At 37.2% G+C, this 18,168-nt stretch overlaps 1 long non-coding RNA gene across 13 annotated transcripts in view; it reads right to left on the reverse strand.

The window, feature by feature from the left end:
- Positions 1–18,168, reverse strand: part of LOC105078446 (uncharacterized) — a 618,316-nt gene that overhangs the window by 314,401 nt on the left and 285,747 nt on the right. For 9 of the 13 annotated variants that reach the window (XR_012507535.1, XR_836157.3, XR_012507536.1 and 6 more), the window contains one exon: positions 3,244–3,295. The exons of the other annotated variants lie outside the window; for them this stretch is intronic. This is a non-coding gene — a long non-coding RNA (uncharacterized LOC105078446). The remainder of the gene's footprint in view (positions 1–3,243; positions 3,296–18,168) is intronic. 13 annotated transcript variants of the gene reach the window in all.

Here is an 18,168-nt window from a genome sequence, read left to right on the forward strand (position 1 = left end):
TTACCCCCTGGTAACCATGTCTGTTCTCTATGTCTGTGAGTCTGTTTCTGTTTTGCAGATACGTTCATTTGTGTCCTTTTTTTTTTTAGATTCCACATATAAGCAGTATCATATGGCATTTTTCTTTCTCTTTCCGGCTCTGTTCCTTTTTTAATCAGATAAGAGAGATTCTTTCTTTGATCCTTAGGTTACAGTTTTCAACATCTGGTCTTTCCCACTACAGCCTTTAAGTTTACTCCAAGTTTCTAAATAATATATTGACTACAATTTTCTTAATTTACTTTAAAGGCAAAACATCTGCTAGTATTCTCATTAGATATTATCACTTTATAATGAACATGATAAATCAATCTTCTCATTGAATGCATTTGATATTCAACATCCAAGTCTAATAAAAAACAATGATCTAATTAATGAAGATAAGAGAAAGAAATGTTTTGTTTTCTTAAGACTGATAAATTTAGTCAAAATACAACTGAAATGTTCATTTATAGAAGGAGTAAAACCTGTTATCAGAAACTGAGCTGTCACAGATGAATTTCTCTGTTCATGAATTTCTTTGGGAGTTTTTTTTTTTTAAGTAAAGTTGATTTTAAAGGAAAAAAAATTTCAACTCTCCTTAAATATAGTTTAGTTGGAGAGATCAAGGAAGCACAGGTAAATATCACTTTGAAAATTTTGTAGTATTATCTCAGAAAATAGGGTGTAATAATGTTCTTTCAGAAAGAAAAATATAACCATTTCCATTCTGGCAATTTCAGGAATAGAAAATGGGAGGTAGGGGAAGAAGGCAGTGTGAACTGAAGAAGATACATTAAAACCCGTGTCCTGAAATCTGAGGCTAGAGCTCTCTGTCTGCTAAATGCAGTGACACTGATTAGGCTTTAATGTGAATGTATATGATACAGGTTTTTAAAAAGAGATTCAAGACTGTAATTAAACACATATTATGGAAGAGTGTAAAGTAGCAAATAGTCTTTATCAGCATCTCCCCCTTTGCTGTCCAGTTTGAAAGTACAGAATTAAAAACTAATGTGTATGTGATAGAATAATGCATTATATATATGTTTTTTTTTTAACTAAATTGAAGTTTGACAATTGGCATGAAAGTCATAATGTTCTCTTTTAGTCGGGATAATCGTCAATACAAAGAATATCTTTTTATTATTCACCTTATTAATACGATAGAGGCTTTCAGAAGTTAACATACATCCGTCAGGGATTGTTACAGCTTTTCTGAAAAAGTGGTAAGGACATCCAACAATAATTCTTTTGTATACCATGGAGAATAAACAATAAAATAAAGCATTATTTTAAAATGGTTTAATAACAACAATTATAAAATAACTACAAACTAAGCAAGCTTGCCTTAAATGGTATTTTTCTTAAATTTATTGTTAAAACTTTAGTGAAGCAATGCCAACAGGCACTTACAGATTCTTAAATTCACTGTCCCTAAAAGGTGAACTTGAACTATTGTCTGTAAATTGGGAACACCAACTGACTAATCCATTTAAAAAGGTCTTATTGTCAGAGTTTTAGAAAAGACAAAAATATGACACTAAGTAAGCATCAACATACTCATAGTATTACGGCCAAAAAATCCGTTATACTTAGTCAAAACAGGTGTCAAAACCACTTCTCAGCGATATTTTTTCTCCAAAACTTCTTGGAAAATTATGTACCATCATTTTTTATAATCTGACACCTCTCTAAAATGTTTCACATGCTGAAAGGCTTTGGAGACAGAAATAAACCCTTTACTATCCCTGTGTTCCATTTAGCCAATACGTGCACTCCAGTCAGAGTTGGTGCAAGCAAGTAGTACAGCACAGCAGGAGAAAGCAAGAACATACCATCATGGAGGGCCTACCATTCCATGTGCAGCCCATGTTCATTTCTCAATTGTAGGTGTTCTTGGTATCAGATTATAAACAAGCCATGTGTAAGGCATCTCATTTTCAGGGTTGCCCAGTCAAATTTTATAGCAGTACTTTTTTCCTCCAATGGTTACATAGCTAAAGCCAGGTTCTATAGGTTGAACCAAGTATAAACCATCAATCCACCCCCAAGCAATGTAGGACAATTATGTGCTGGGCACCTGTAGCAGAGTTTCAAACTGTAAACTACACCTTTATCAATAACTAACACATCTTCATTCTTATCAAATGTCAGCACCAGACTTCCAGGCATTCCTGGAGATAAGCACAGAGCTGACCAACCACAGCTGAAAGATAACCATATCTTACACACAACTCGTAGTATCTTCGTTTCATGGAAGGAAAAAAGAAGAGGCAAAACCAGTCATTGATTCTCTTAAGTTAATCATTGAAGAGTCAGTATTGGGATTCAACAACTGACACCTAGCCCTGAATCTTTCAATGGAACACACAACCTCTTAGAAAAAAAGTCTTGATATTTTACGTTTGACTGAAAATCAACAGCATATAGATTCAGGTTTCTTTTGGCCAGAGTTATAACCACTTTCAAAAAGAGTGAGGGCTTTTGTGCTTTTTCCATTCGGAGAGCACAACGCAGACAAAGCATCAGAAAGAAGAAAGAAGAAGGAGGGGAGAAAAGGGGAGTGAAGAACAGAGAGAAGGAGAGGAGAAAGAAGAGGAAGAAGAATCTAATTTATACAAAATTGTAAACGGCCAATAGAAGTTTCTGTCTTTTGGCAACCTCCCCAAGTGCCTTCATGAAAAAATGGGAAACAATCTCATAAATTCCAGGAATGATTTACTAATGGTAGAATATGAATTGTCAAAAAAGCACAAGGATCGTTTTCACTGGGACCAAATCAACAGTAGGAACCTCAGTTAACAACCTTGCCCATGTAGAGCTTATAGTTTAAGACAATGCAGTGTCCATGTAGGCATTTAGTAAGTGGACAGCGCGTGTGTATGAGGGTTGGGGAGACGGCGTGTCTGCACAATTTAGAATTTATTGGCTTAACTGGATTCTTAATCTTACCAAAGAGAAAAAAAAAAAGGGCAAAAATCATGGTATCAAGGAAATGAAGTATTCGCTAATGGTAAATGAATAATCTCTATAGCAATTATTTATGCCAAGTAGAGAAAATATCTTTCTAGACCCTGCCCATGGCTTCTCACTTCCTCATTTTCCATTGCCTTATCCCAAATAACACCATGTGCTTCCAACATAAAGCCATTTGTTCCTTGCTTTTAAGAACTGGAGGTCTTATTTGTTCTTATTCTCAACTTTACAGAGAAATGCACTTACTATTGCAGGTTTTCTGGATCACTGAGAGTCCACAGTATTCCATGAGCAAAAACTGAAGGGAAAAAAATGTATTTTTACTCTGAGAAAAATGTAACTGGCAATATGAAAAGTTATCTTCTACTTTTTCACTTGTTGTTTTGTTAGTTAAATTAAAATACCCTTCTGATCATTTTAAGGTACAAACATCATCACATGATGGTCCTGCAGTGAGTGGTGAAGCCATTCACTTTCGCTCAGGGAAACAGCCTGGCCTGACATGCTTCTCATTTGGTAATTTTAGCACAAGTTGGAATAAATGGTGTGAAGTGTCACACTTAATTGGAAGAACCTCATTGCAGAGCAGAAGTAGCTTTTTCAACACTTATTCAGTAAAGACATCTTCCTTAAATCCTTGTGTAAAAGATGCACTCAAAGTATGACAACGAACCACAAGTGTGGCTTTCTAAAGCTGACACTCAGCACAGTGCTATTCTTCCTTCTCTGGCTCTCTGAAGTCCACTATGCTACTAGGCTCCTTCCTCTCTAAGTGTTTAGAGTGCATTTCTTTTTTCCTTCCCTTCTATATTAGTTCTCACCACTTAGGAGGGTAAAGAACACCAAATATATTGACCCTTCTCCTGGGTACTGTAGAGCTTGAGGGAAGAATCCTAGTTTCTTTCAGCTAACTCACAGTGGCACGGCTATGGGGAATAAAGAATCCTAAGAATAATATCTCCCACACGGACTTGGAATCTGCTAAATACAGGCTTAGATTATCTTGGATCACTGTGGTCATTCACTGTTTCTATTCCTATTGGTAGTAAATCTTAACACATGCTCCTATGTATTTCAGCGCTCCATAACTTCATCTGTCTGAATCCAGATGTCAAGAAGCTGCAGAACTTCTTGAAGTGAAAGATGTCAAGAAAAGAGACCCTTGAAAAACTCTCACATATCAAGGCATCCTAAGGAGGTAGGAGCATTTTACATGATATCAATTCTCTTGTTCGTTTACCCATTCAACAAGTATTTATTTAGTGCCTACCATGTGGCAGGCACTGTTATAGGTACTAGATATATAGTGTGTCCTCATGGATTTTATTTGCAGTGGTGAGAGACATTCAATAAAAAATATAAATAAAAAGGATGTGAGTTATGGTAGAGAAAAGTAGAGAAGAAAGATTAGAAGAATTGAGATGGAGGACTATTAGTTACTGTGCAGGAAAGGCCTTTTTGAGATTACAATTAATAAAATATCTGGTCAGTAAGGACCAAGATATACGGTTTTTTGGGGAGAAGAGCATTCAGACAGAGGAAGCCACAGGACAACTTGGGTTGGCTCAAAGCTTAAACTTTCCTAGCATTGTTGCTATGCCTAACTCAGTAACAGCATAACTATACAAAAGCTTGACAAAGTTGTTCCTAGGAGTTTTGCATTTTCCCCATTTTTAATCTTTAAAACTATTTGAAAAAAAAAAAGCTGCTTTTTAAAACTATTATCATTGTGAAACAGTTCAAATCTTAAAAAAAAAAAAAAAGTAAACTGAATAAGCCAAACATCCATATACTCACCACCTAAGTTTAAATTTAACCTTCTATTTTTGCCATGTTTTCCAAAATTCTTTTAAGGAAGTAAAGCATCAGAGAGAAAATGAAGACATTTGTGTACCTGTGTTATTTCAGGTTTATGTGTCACGAGTAACAGAAAATAGTATGAGGACCAGACTGTTGGCTGATGCTAGCACCAAGAATGAGAATGTGGTTCTTAGCATGGAAATGGTCCATCAGTGGGGAGAAATTCAGGTCAGGATGAAGACTGCCCAGAATGAAAGGACAAAGCTACCAGGGAGGGGACACTCTAGAAAAGTGTTCTGAACTGCTAGGGATTCAAATTGCTACACAGGTAATTCACAAAGGCACAGATCTAGCAAGGAGCAAAGACCACAAAGGTTGCCATGTTCTCTGATGACAGAATAAGATGCAAACGCTCAAAGGAGAGCCTCATCCAAAAAATGGTGCTCAGGCAGTAAACAGTACCAAAGGCTGCAGAGATTCACTGGGAGAAATGTTCTGTGAGCGCCTATATGAGTGCATGGAAAGACACTGAGCTGATCCGGAATACACAAACTTCCTCCAAAGAAGAGACCACGGAGAGTAAGGACGGACACACTCGGCCAGCTATACGCGGGACCAGGGTTTGCTGCCTTAATCAACATGTCGTAGGTGAGTGAATGCAGAAGACAGCAATCTCCTCACTATCTCAGAACACAGCCGCAGATCAGGAGATGTATTCAGGTATTACAGCACTTACGGAAGCAGCAAAGGGCCCCGCCCCATCCTTGAGTTCTTTGGAGAGGTTAACACTTGATGATGACAGTGAAGGAATTGAAAAGAGCCAGGGACATGCAGACCTTCTGAATGCTGATTATAGACTGTGTGGGTGAGATGAAGGGCACGGCAAACTGCAGCAGAGATAATCACTGAAGCCGGATAAACTGTCCCTCCAATGACTTGTTCCAAACAGCACCCATCCTGGCCATGAAACCAGTTACAGAAATTATAAAACCACTCCTCAACAGGAACTGGGTAGTCCCATGATTAAAGTACAGATGAAACTTAATGGGTAACATTTTCATATCACAGGACAGCAAAGAAACAGGTGAAGAAAGATAACACAGTGACCACTGACAGAAGGAAAAGCTTCGCAAGTGTGTCCTGCTCCTCCTGTGACAACAGCAAAAATTTCAGCTGTCGCCTTGACGTCAATGGCTGGCAGTGATGACACTCAAATAAATAGTTGCACATCACTCCTCAGAAATCTGCTCGTCTAGAACAGGATTTTTGAAGATATATTATTGATTAAATTGTTTAAATTGGTACAGCACATTTAATTGAGTAAAGTGAAGTTAAATAATACATGAGGTCTCTGATTATTAAAATAAATGAGAAAACATGGTGGGGAAATTGGGGTGAATGGAATGAAATACTTTCCGCTGATTCTAGAGCCATGTATCTGTCTTCAAACTTCAGCACCACTGACCCATAGAGGAAAGAAATTTAGATTGTCTAGACTGCTGAGAACAGCAGCCTACAGAACCAACATAAGAACACTTTCCAACTCCACTCTGGTTCTATGCTTTTCTCACACAACACTTTTAAAATCTTTTAACCTATTTTTTTTTCAGTCTAAACTAGTGATGTTATTAAAAAGTTAGCTCTAACTGTCAACTAGGCTACTTCATCTGGGTGAGATTTCATCTTTTCTTATATATGATCAGAATGCATGATGAGACAAATAATTTTTTCAATTTGGAACTGCCTTTGATTTGTTGCTATAATCAGACTCTAACAGGGTTTCTTGAACTTTAATATGCATATGAACTACTTGGAGATCTTGTTAAAATGCAGATTCTGTTTCAAAAGGATTAAAACCAAACCAGATCTGAGAGGCTGCAGCTCTTACTCTCAGGTGATGGTGATGCAGTTGATCCAAGGATCACACTTTGAATAGCAAGGAAACAGACTCCACTCACCGTTGCAACTCAAACCCTGGCCAGCTGTGGCTTTCATATCAAGAAGGGAAGTCAGGTCTGGAGACAATGTCAGAGACAAACATGAGATATAACAGTTTTTAAGTAAACATCTCGGGAGGGAGGGTATAGTTTAGCAGTAGATTGTGTGCTTAGCACATACGAGGTCCTGAGTTCAATCCCCAGTACCTCCATTAAAACAAACAAACAAACCTAATTACATCCCCCCGAAAAAACTGATTAAAAATAAAAGAAAAAAAAATCTCATGCCCTAAACAAATTGAAAATATTTTCACAGTGTTTTCCTTGCAGCCAAATTGTTAGGTCTGTGGAGATGTAAGTAGGTTTTTATTTGTATGCCATAAGCTTGTCTTGAACACTTTGTAATATTTTTTAATTAACATGTAGCAAGAAATAGGCCTCTGAAAGTTAAGAACCACAAAACAATAAAAGAAGTAAACCCTTTTGTTGAAAAGCTCCAATTCCCATGTTAATGTCTCATTCGCAACCTAATTGTAACCCAATTAGGAAAATTAAGATAAGTAGAAACAGCTGGAACAGAAGGCGCTCAGAGTGAAGTGCACCCTCCACACTCATTATTTGATGGAGATCATTACCCAACTCCACACACAGTGCGTGATATTTAATATGATTGGGCTAATTTATGTCTGAAAAGAATAAGCTCACCTTATGTAAAGAAATGAACTGACCTATTAGCTCTGATTCTCTAAACACTCTGTTATCCATTGTTTCAAATGCGGTCATGTGCTAAACTTAGGAAATTCTGCTAGACCCCCTTCAATGTCTCCCCACAGCGTTCCCTTTCTACCTTTCAGTCATGGCACTATATTCATTCTGAGTGTCTCAGCTAAAGTGCACTGTGGACAACACTGAGTCTTCCAGTGTTCAGCTGCATGTGTGGTTAGTGTAAAAAGAGAATAAAGGCTTGGTTTGATTTTTACATTGGTAATCACATAACAATGTCCTGCAATTCAAGGAACTCATACTTTAAAAAAAAAAAAACCCACACTGTCAAAGCATGTTGTTTAAGAACACATGGCAGCCATCACAGGGAGAATTTTTTCTTTTCCTGTATTGTGTCTAAATGAGAAGAAGGATGTTAACTAAACCTATGGTAATAGTTTCACAATTTATGTAAATCAAACCATCGTGCTGTACACCTTAAACTTATATAATGATATATGCCAATCATTTCTCAATAAAACTGGGAAAAAAAAGAATACAAGTTATGCAGTTCAAATTAATGACTTAAGTTCTCCAAGACTTTCCTTATATGTAAATAATGGGCAGTAACAGGGCACATCTCACAGGGCTGTTGAAAGAATTAAATGAAATAATTCATGTAAAACATGGATTGTGTGTGGCCTATGTAACTACTCAGTAGACATTAGCTATTTTTGTGTACTGGAACCCAACACTCTATTATGACTCATAATCTCTCTCCTTCAAGAGCAACTCCTAGATGAGTTAAACACACTGTCCTTTATACACTGTCCAGTGTGTATATACAGGACATCTCACCATCCCAGCAGGCCCATCTGCAATTATGCTGTGGAGTCCTTGAAAACAAGTAAAATAAATGACAGGAAAAAAGACTACTTTTGATACATAAATCAGCAATGTGAACATAAACTGAAGTATTAATGAAGACAGTTTCAAAGTCTCTTGGTGTGCTTCCATTTTAAATGGAAACCCCAAAACATTACATTTTCTTGACATCATGTTTAGTTGTTATCCACAGCTTCTGCACTTTAAGTCGATAGAGCAAGCAAACCTAATAGTGCAATATAACACATGATATCTAAGGACCACAAAATCCCACCCTCCTATACACACACACACACACTACACCACACATCCGACTACATGTTTATGGGAAATATGGCCATGTAAAAAACGGCCCTGAGTAAAGCCTGGCAAATCTGAACTTTGTCTGTACAATACTAACATGACTCTTCAACTTCATCAAGACTGAAAAACTACTCATCAACTTCATGGGAGGTAGGGCTGCTTCCTGGAATTAGCCAGTGGTTCACTGAGTTCACTGATTAATTCAATCAACTTGTTGATCTGATAACCCTGGAGAGAGAGCCTGCCAGGGTCAGTAGCCTCATGCACAGCTCTGGTTTTCACTGGAATGGTAATCTAACCGTTTCAGAGTTGGAGAGAGTTCTCAGATTCTGTAAGAAAATGAGCTACAGGCTATATTTTGTAGTGCCAGAAAAAAGAAACAAAAAAAGATGAGCTCTCTGGTACGCATGTAATATGTTATATCCACGGGATAGATGGGCTAAACTTTCATTTCTGATATAGCAATCTTAGATCCGGAAGAATAAAAATAATATATTCATGACTGTGACCAGATTTGCATTAACATAGCTAAAGGTAAAATTTTACCCCTTGTGATTATGCTTCTAGACAATCTGGTACTTAACTGGGGGGGGGGGGTTCTATTTCCAATATCCCCAGGGGATATGCATATATAAAAATGTTCAGCTACTTAGAAGTGACATGGAAGAAATTTTGCATATCTTTCATGACTAATGAAAATACAAAAAAAAAGCAGTTTCTAACTAGCTAAGCCTGACAAGTTTATATTCATACTTCACAAGCCTGATTATTTATAGTCCATTTATTTCAGTACTAACTACAGAACAACCAGTCATTGAAATTTCATTGTTCTTTTGAAGATTAATAAACAAATTAGTTTGCATGTTTTGTCTGGACTGTTTTTGTCCCCCAATAAAGTTATTATTTTTAAGACTCTAAAGAAGAATAAACATGCATAGTATTAAATAATAGTTCTTAAAGAAGACCAATTTCAAGTAACATTAATGAATCTGAAAATAATAGGTGCTTTTTTAAGGATCACTATTCTGCAATTAAGTGTATAAATTCATTATGTTTAAGACAAGATTATTAAGAAAAAATAAAAATATAAATGCTCTATTAGAGAATTTTTTAAAAATTTCTTCGCGGGGGTAATTAGGTTTGTTTGTTTATTTTTAGAGGGGGTACAGTGGATTGAACCCGACCTAGTGTGTGCTAAGCATGCACTCTGCCACTTGAGGCTATACCCTTCCTCTTGAGAATGTTTTGACAGCAACTCTGAAAGTTTCATCACAGGACATGTATGTCCATACACTTAACCTTATAAAAACCCTCCTGGCTCCCTGAGCCCCGTGCGCTCCATCTGCCCAGCCTCCTCAGTCCCACCTGGATTGCAGGTTGTGGGTTTTGGGTTTCGTGGCCCTACCTCTAACTCGAAATGCCGGTCTGGGGTCTGAGGAGTGGAAATAAGTGTGGAGCTCGTGGGAGCACCGTGAACCACGACGAAGAGGTTCAGTGTGCTGGGACAAGCTGCCTCCACTGCCTGCTATACTGGTTTACAGGAAAAAACTAGTGCGCGCGCCGGGCAAATCCTGCTACGGAAAGAGGAACGGGCCAAAAGGCCGAGGTCCGCGGGGACGCTGGCAAGGTCAGGCGGAGGGCGGTGTGAGGCTGGGCTTCCAGCAGAGACTGTTCAAACTTACAGGCCTACAACAAATCCAAACGCTTCCCAAAATGCTCCTAAATACGGAGGTGCTCAGAAGCCCTCCAGTTACGGGGATTTCATACATGCTGCCAAGCTAGGGCCTGGCGCTGGAAAGCCGAGGCACAAAAACTGTTTCCGGTATGCCCACTGTGGGGAGTCGAGTCAACAATTCTCAGAAAAACGGTGCAATCAGTTGTAGCAGATGCTGTGCAAAGAACTCTGGGCCCGAGGGATTTGAGCAGGAGCCCTGGCTCATGCTCAGTAAAGCTGTAAACCCAGAACCAAGATCACACAGAGAATCTCTACATAATCTAGGCGCAGGTCATCTAACGGGAAACTCCTGTAAGCTTCCGCCAGCACTTAGGTATTGTATGTTTCCCTGTACTTGGATTGCCTGGCCGACTAGTAGGAAGAGAGCACTGTGTCCTTCTGCTTTATCAGAATTTTCCAGAACCACTTCTTTCACATTTTAAATAAAATTTCAGCTTTCTCTTTGTAATATTTACTATCCAATACAATAATTCAGAAGTGTATATATTAATATTAAATAAACATAATATGATACAACTTCTATTTCAGTTTCAACCTTATTCCTTATTTGCACTGCTTTGCAATTGGGACAAGACCATTAATTTCACTAAAGCTCTTAATATCTGTAAATTTTATCTGGCTTAATTTTCTTTTCCACTTTAAAAAATATATGTAGACTATCAAAGGCACCAAGACAAAACTCAAATTCTCTAAGAGGTCAAAAGCTGGATTTGAAAAGTCCTCACAGATTGCAATTGCCCTGGGCTATAGAAAGGAGTCGGAAGGATAATGCTGAGTTTTCCAAAGAGCATATGCTCTCTAGGAAGAGTAGAATCTGATTCTTTCCAACATATGCTTGACATTTCCTCCATCCCATATTCCCTAAACAATTCTACCAACTCTGCTCATGTCTTCAATACGCAGTTAAAAACCTACTCTTTGAGGCGATTTATCTGCTGATTTTATCAAACCTCAGTCACTAATTTTATTTTTTATCCCCCATTGATGGACTTTGAAATCTGTCTGTCCCTGTGCTTCCGTACCCATCTTTGTTTACTACACTCTTCCCTTCCATGTTTCTAATTAACTCCTATTCATTCTTTAAGACTCCATTTTGACTGAACTTCATGGAAGTCAGGATAGCTAGGTTACACTATAGAGCCAATAATCCCCAAATCTCATGGCTAAAAACATTAAATGTTTATTTTTCACCCATACCAGATGCTTGATGTGCTTTGGCAGGAGATTTTGTTAATGGCAAGTCTTCCAGGCTGGCAGAAGTCTTATCTCCTCCTTTCAGGATTGCTGTGACAATTAACAGGGAAGGAGAAGCCAACCCACCATGCACTGGTCCTTCAGGCTTCTGCTCAAAAGGTAAAATACCACCTCCCCCCACATTTCATAAACTGAAGCAAGTCACTTGAACAACAAAATTAACTCAAACAGCGGTATTGGGTGTGCCATCCTACAGTGCCTCTGAAAGAAAGACCAGCATTTGTGACTATCCCTATTATCATCAAGGGAATAAAAATTGTGTCATATTTACCATGATATGCTCTGGTTATGTATCTTTTAGATTCTGTATATCCAGAGTGCCGATTCTATGTCTAACGATGTATAAGTTATTTATTATTAATAAGCATAACACATTATCCTTGCTCTTGAGAACAAGAACTCAACATTCAACTGTAAGTTAATCATTCTATCTCTAACTTGCAAAACCAGAACATGCTAGAAGAATCAATAGGTCTTTGAGATTATTTTTTTCCCTTTTTTTTCTGGAAACTTTGAGGGAAAATATTCAGCACAAAAACATGAGCTTTTATAGTCAAGGGTAAAACAGCATTAAAAATAAGTGGTATAAATGAGCAGAGGGTGAGGAAAGGTCTACTGCCTGCTTAATTAGCCTTCTGTTTTTAAAGGCAGGGAAATATTCAGACAAATTGGAAAGCTTATCACAACATTGAGAAGGAAATTCAATTTTCACACAAGACCATATAAAGCATAAATGAGATCCCAGAAATAATCTCCATTTTATTTTTGACTAGGGCATAGCAAAACACTTAGATTCCCCCATAAGAGGAAACACTCTCTTCTCTGCCCAGATATAGAAGACTGTGGAGGTGTTAATGACAGATCTGATTATGCACCAAGAGAATAGTAGCATCTGCACATGGGCAAAGATTCCCAAAGGCTGACTGACAACCCCGCTTTAGCAAACAGTTCCTGGAAGGGAAAAATGAGTTTCTGTAATCACTTGTCACCGCTTCTCTAATGAACACTGTCTGGATCTGACTGGCAATGTCCCCCCAGCTGTACCCAATTAAGGTTATATAATAGTGCTAGGGAGAAAAATGTGCCTTTTGTCCTGGTGCCATATGTGTGCCCAGCATACAGATCCTTTCTTCCTGGGTGATAGTCATGTGATCACACGATTCCCTTGTACTTCCAAGCGCATTATTTTGCAGTTGATTTTGTGTTTTATTATTTTGCATTCACTTCCTAGAGCTTATAGTGCCTGGAAGTTTTTATCTAACTTAATCTTCCTGCTCACTTCTTTAAATATATGAGAAATATGCTTCGGTTAATGGAGCTAGATAGATATCGGGCAGAACCACTTTACTGAAAGATAAATGAGTCTTAGAAAAGCAAAAATCGTATTTTCACTTGCATAACAAGGAAGAAATTCCTGAGCTCTTCTCTAATGCAATTTAAAATACAATTTTAAAATTTTTAAATTAATCAAATTAAGATACTTTTCTATTGCAGCTCCCTTATCATCTTACCATCTTAAGCACAGTGGATTCTTAGTAAATTCTGCTTCATGAGAATGATGATCATAAAGTCCAGACAACTGGGAAATGCTGTAGCCAGTTCAGGCTCATCCCACTATCCAATGCCTCTGAATAACTTGATGAGAACAGGCATTAGGACCAAATTTTGTGCTGGAAAAGTATTCCCCATTCTGGTCCACTTTAGACATTCACAAAAGCTTACTTTTCACTGCCTTCCTACCATTGGGAACCATGCTGCTATTTCACTTACCAAAAAATGCACCTTAGGATATTTCTCTCCCCTGGGCCTTTATGCTAATACCATTTTCACCACTGTCTTTTATTTACATGGAACAAATAAGGGTTGTTTTGACAATCATAGTAAGACAGGAAAATTCCCTCCAATTTTTCACTTCTTTTGGCCTTGACCATAGGATTTAGCTAGCAATTGACTTGCTTTTTCAGAATAATATTTGTATAACTATAAAAGACCATTTTTATAAAAGTCAAGAAAGAGTAGTAAATGATGAATGTTGCTTATACTCTGATTTTAAAAACATTACCTTTTCTTGCAATACTTTCAGAAGTAAAACCCAAGAGGCTAGTGTCTCTGTAAATTTTGGTAGAGGTGCAAATGTGACCAATAGAAATATAATACCTGTATTTTATTTGCTGGCACAGGTCCATATTAAGCAGACAGTTTTAGCATTTGCATGTGTATTTCTACTGAAAAAAGGAAAAGGCAATTACTGTTTTTTAACCATTCACACTTAAGTATGAGGTACATATATCCATAATACTACAGGAATGATCTAATAACACCACAGATAGGAACTACAGATAGTAAGGAACAGTAAATGGTGGCATGGATCTTAGCATTCTCTGAATGATACAGGAAAGCAAATAACAGTTACCACAGAGGGAGATGAGGTCCATATTAGAGCAGCAGAGACAGAGATACCCTGTGATTGGGACTGTCTATGGAGCAGTGTGTGGCAAGGCAGCAAAAATAATGTTACAACAGAGATCTACAGATTGAATAGTATTTTAATAAAGGGTTGGGGAGGGAGTGCAAATGTCTAAGTTGTGCATGTGTGTATGTGCATCCGCGTGTGTCCCTGTGTGTGTTTTCAGACAGAGAGCAATATGACTAAGACAGAGGAAAGGGACCTAGTTTTGAAATTCTGATAAGCTGTAAGTCTTATAGGCTATATGAAAATTTTATCTAAGAGCAGGACTGGCTCTCTAATGTGTGGGGAAGAGTGCAAAATGAGACTATAGGGCTCCTTGTTCAAAAATTATTAAGAATTTTAGGACGGTAGAGTGATCATTAAGCCAAGTATGGAGCCCTTCTAAGACTGGGACATGTGCAATTGCTCATGCCATAATGCCTGTGAAGCTGGTCCCATCTAAGACTAAGACGAAACTATGGAAAGTTTTAAGTATGTAGAATGCTAAAAGGTCATTCGAGTTTTAGAAATATCCCTCTGTCTCTATCATAAAGCATAGCTTGGAAGGGAAGCCATATTTGAAGCAAAATGATTTGCCTGAGGGCTATAAAAATAATTCAGATGATAGATAATCTTGGCCTGAGATGTGGTAAGCATAAAAATGAAGTGAATTACAAAATTTCAGAATGTATTTATAAGAAAGAACACAGGAATAATAACAGATTGATGGCAGAAATACAGAGGCAAATTCAAGAATGAATTTTAAGACATGTTGGAGGATAAAGAATACAAGAAATGAAAAAAGGAGGGCATAAATTGCTTTCACAATCTAACTGAAAACTACAGTAATTAGTTGTATGCTATGAAATAAAAAAGAGATCTATACTAAAAAAAATAGAAGCTAGGAAGTCACTGGTATTCCTGAAAGAACTTGAAAGGATGGAGTTTTTGAAACAACTTGAGACTGTGTACAGTGAGTAGAGAATAAGGCTAGGAACAGAATCCAGAGAAAAGCTAACACATAAATATATAAACATAACATAGAAACATATAACATATAAAGCAGAAAAACAATCCTGAAAGTAAACTAAAAATTAGTAAGATGCATAGAAGAAAAACCAGAAAAGTAGGTGTGATAGAAGACTATGGAAATGTTTTTTAAGAATCAGTATGTTACCAATGATATAAATGGTGCTGAAAGGTAAGAACTAAAAAGGATTTTGTGATTAAAAATTCATAAATGGCCCTGATGGAATTGGTTTCTGTAGAACGTGTGCATATGTGTATGTAGGGAGAGATGAGGAAAACAATGTGTGCAGACAATTCAAGACTGGTTTTGAAAAGGTCAGAAATAATGTGATCACAAAGTAGGGTTAAAGAGCAAGAATAAAAAAGGAATGGACATTGACTAATAATGTTAGAGAAGCATGGTAGAACAGTGTTTCCTCAAAGATGTTTATGCCCTAATCCTGAAACCTGTGAACATGCTACCTTACACAGCAAAAATGACTTTGCAGATGTGATTAAGTCTAGCTTCTTTAGTTGGAACGATGAGACATTTCTGGATTTTCAATGTAATCGTAAGGGTTCTTATAAGAGGAAGACAGGAATGTCAGACTCAGAGAAGAAGATGTAAGGATGGAAGTAGAGCCTGGAATAACATGATTGCTCTCCGGAGTCCACAAGAAGAGAAATCCAGATAGCTGCCACAATTTGGAAAAGGTAAAGAAACAGATTCTCCCTTAAAGGCTCTATGAGGAACAGAGCCCTGCTGACACCTTGATGTTAGCCCTCTAAGACCCATCTGAGACTTCTGACCTCCAGAAATGTAAGATGATAAATGTATCACGTTCTAAACCACTATAGTTGTGGTAACTTTTTACAGTAGTGATAAGAAAATAATATAGAAGATATTAGTACAAAAATTATAAAATATAGAAGAGGGGGAGTCAGTAGTGGCACAGTCATGAGAAACAGGACAAGATGGAATCTAAAGCCAGTGAGCAGATTTGAGCCTGGGCAGGAGGAATGGGATCAGAGGATGAAGATGCTGAAGAGCCTACAGTTTAGGAGGCTAGAAGTTATTGGGATGTAAAAAGAAGAAGGCAAGTGTCACGTGGAAGGTTTAAATAGAGGTTTGCGGTAAGTGGAGAATGGGTTAGAAAGAAGCCTTGGAAAACATAAAGAATCTTCAGGAAGTATTTAAGGACTTGCAGAGATGGAAGTCTCACAAATAGAGCAGCACCTGCCTGCTTGCTTATGTGATTTTATTTGTTATTTCTCATAAGTTCAGATTCAGAAAAGCCAAAGGTTTGGATTGATTTTTAGCTGGGACGTTAGTGCAAAGGAAATAATACTGTTGGCTAAAAGGATTGCCCATGGGTTCTAAATCTATGTGCTCTAAACTGCTGATGAGAGAAACTGAAACATTTACCAAAGGAAACACAGCTGGTAAGAAAGGCCAGCCTTGCACTTAAAAACCCCTACTCATCCTAATCTCAAAGTTCATGTTCTCATGTGCATCGGTCACTACATAGCAAAATCAGCAGGGATGGAGAACCTAGTGGTGGATAAGAGGACACTAGAAGGAGAAGAAACAAAGAGACTGGAATAGCCACAAGCTCAGTTTTGTTTCTCCAAATAATCTTGAGTTGAATACTTTAACACCAATTTAGAATTATCCCCAATTCATATATATAGCTCTTGTTATCAACTCGGGATGCAGTGCTACTCAGTATACAGAATACTATGCATGTATTTCATTCAGTAAAATAGAGTATTTTGAGAAATGTGTTTTACTTTACTGATAGTGACTAAATGAAGAAGAAACTTTCAAAGTTTGATTTAGATATGTATTTTAACACAAAAGTATTGAAGTGCTTTCTATGAATTTCCTCAGAATGATCAGTTTGTAGATTCGGGCTCAGGAAAAGCAAGAAACACTTATTTCTGTCTGCTTAGGCTCTCTGATCTGTTTTACCATTATCTTGATCAATGACTGTTTTTGGTGGGGTTGAACATACCTTCTAAGCCCCAGTGGTAGGTGTATGCATGTGTCTGACTAATCAGAGTTCTCCATTCCATGGATACGTAATTAGTCCAAAAATTGGTATGGCCCAAACTGGGCTAATGAGAATCCATGTTGGGACCTCACCAGAGATATCTGGAAAAACATATGGTTGTTATTTTTCAAACTGGCATGTCAACCTCCAAGGAACACGTAAATTGACAGTTGCCTGGGGCAGCTTGTTGCTTTACTTAAACAGCATCTCTCGAAGAATAAGTCAAATAGAGCTGAGAAAGGGAGAGACAGATAAAGAATTCTCATGATGCTCTGAATTCCTGAAGCCAGCCATGCCTGAAGATAATGCCATCCTTTGAGTCACTAAGTTCTCTTTGTGCTAAGGATAGATTGAGTTGTATTGTCATTTGTAACCAAAACAACCATGGCTGCAAAAAGAGAGTAAGTGTGTTTTTTGCCTTTATTAAGGCTAGTATCTAATCTCAGTGGGAAAAATTCTATCAGTTAGCTTTCTCACTATGAAAGTGTTAATCAGGCTACTGTGTCAACAATGGTTTCATATCAGAAGTAATTTTTACACAGTTTCAAGTGGATTGCAAACTTGTCTAACAGAGAGAATTTCTGTTTATTCACATTATAATGCAGAAGATGCATCTAAGAGATTGTTACAAAAGGACTGAAAGTATGAATGTAGAAATAATGAACTCAGGGAAAAATAAGCAAAAAGTCATAATTAGAAATTTGAGGAAATAATGTTAGTTTTTATCCACCAGGATGATCCACTAATCTGTCTATATAGTCACACAATCCCAAAACATACTTTGATGGAAATAATCAATTTTGGAAATTTTAATCCTGTTTATTAAATGTGAAAATTTAAGAAAAGTACTTTGCATACAACTTATAGGAATTTATATTTCTATATTTAAGCTATTTTGTAGGTCATTTTCCATATCTCTCTAACATCTACAAGGTAAATTAACATTTAAAACTGTGTACTATAATTTATGTTATATTTTAAATCTTTTAGAATATCAAAGGTAAAATGTTTGTGTGTTTAACACCAAATAATATTTAAACTCAT

This window comes from Camelus bactrianus, chromosome 6 (assembly GCF_048773025.1).
Source record: "Camelus bactrianus isolate YW-2024 breed Bactrian camel chromosome 6, ASM4877302v1, whole genome shotgun sequence".
Taxonomy (NCBI): domain Eukaryota; kingdom Metazoa; phylum Chordata; class Mammalia; order Artiodactyla; family Camelidae; genus Camelus; species Camelus bactrianus.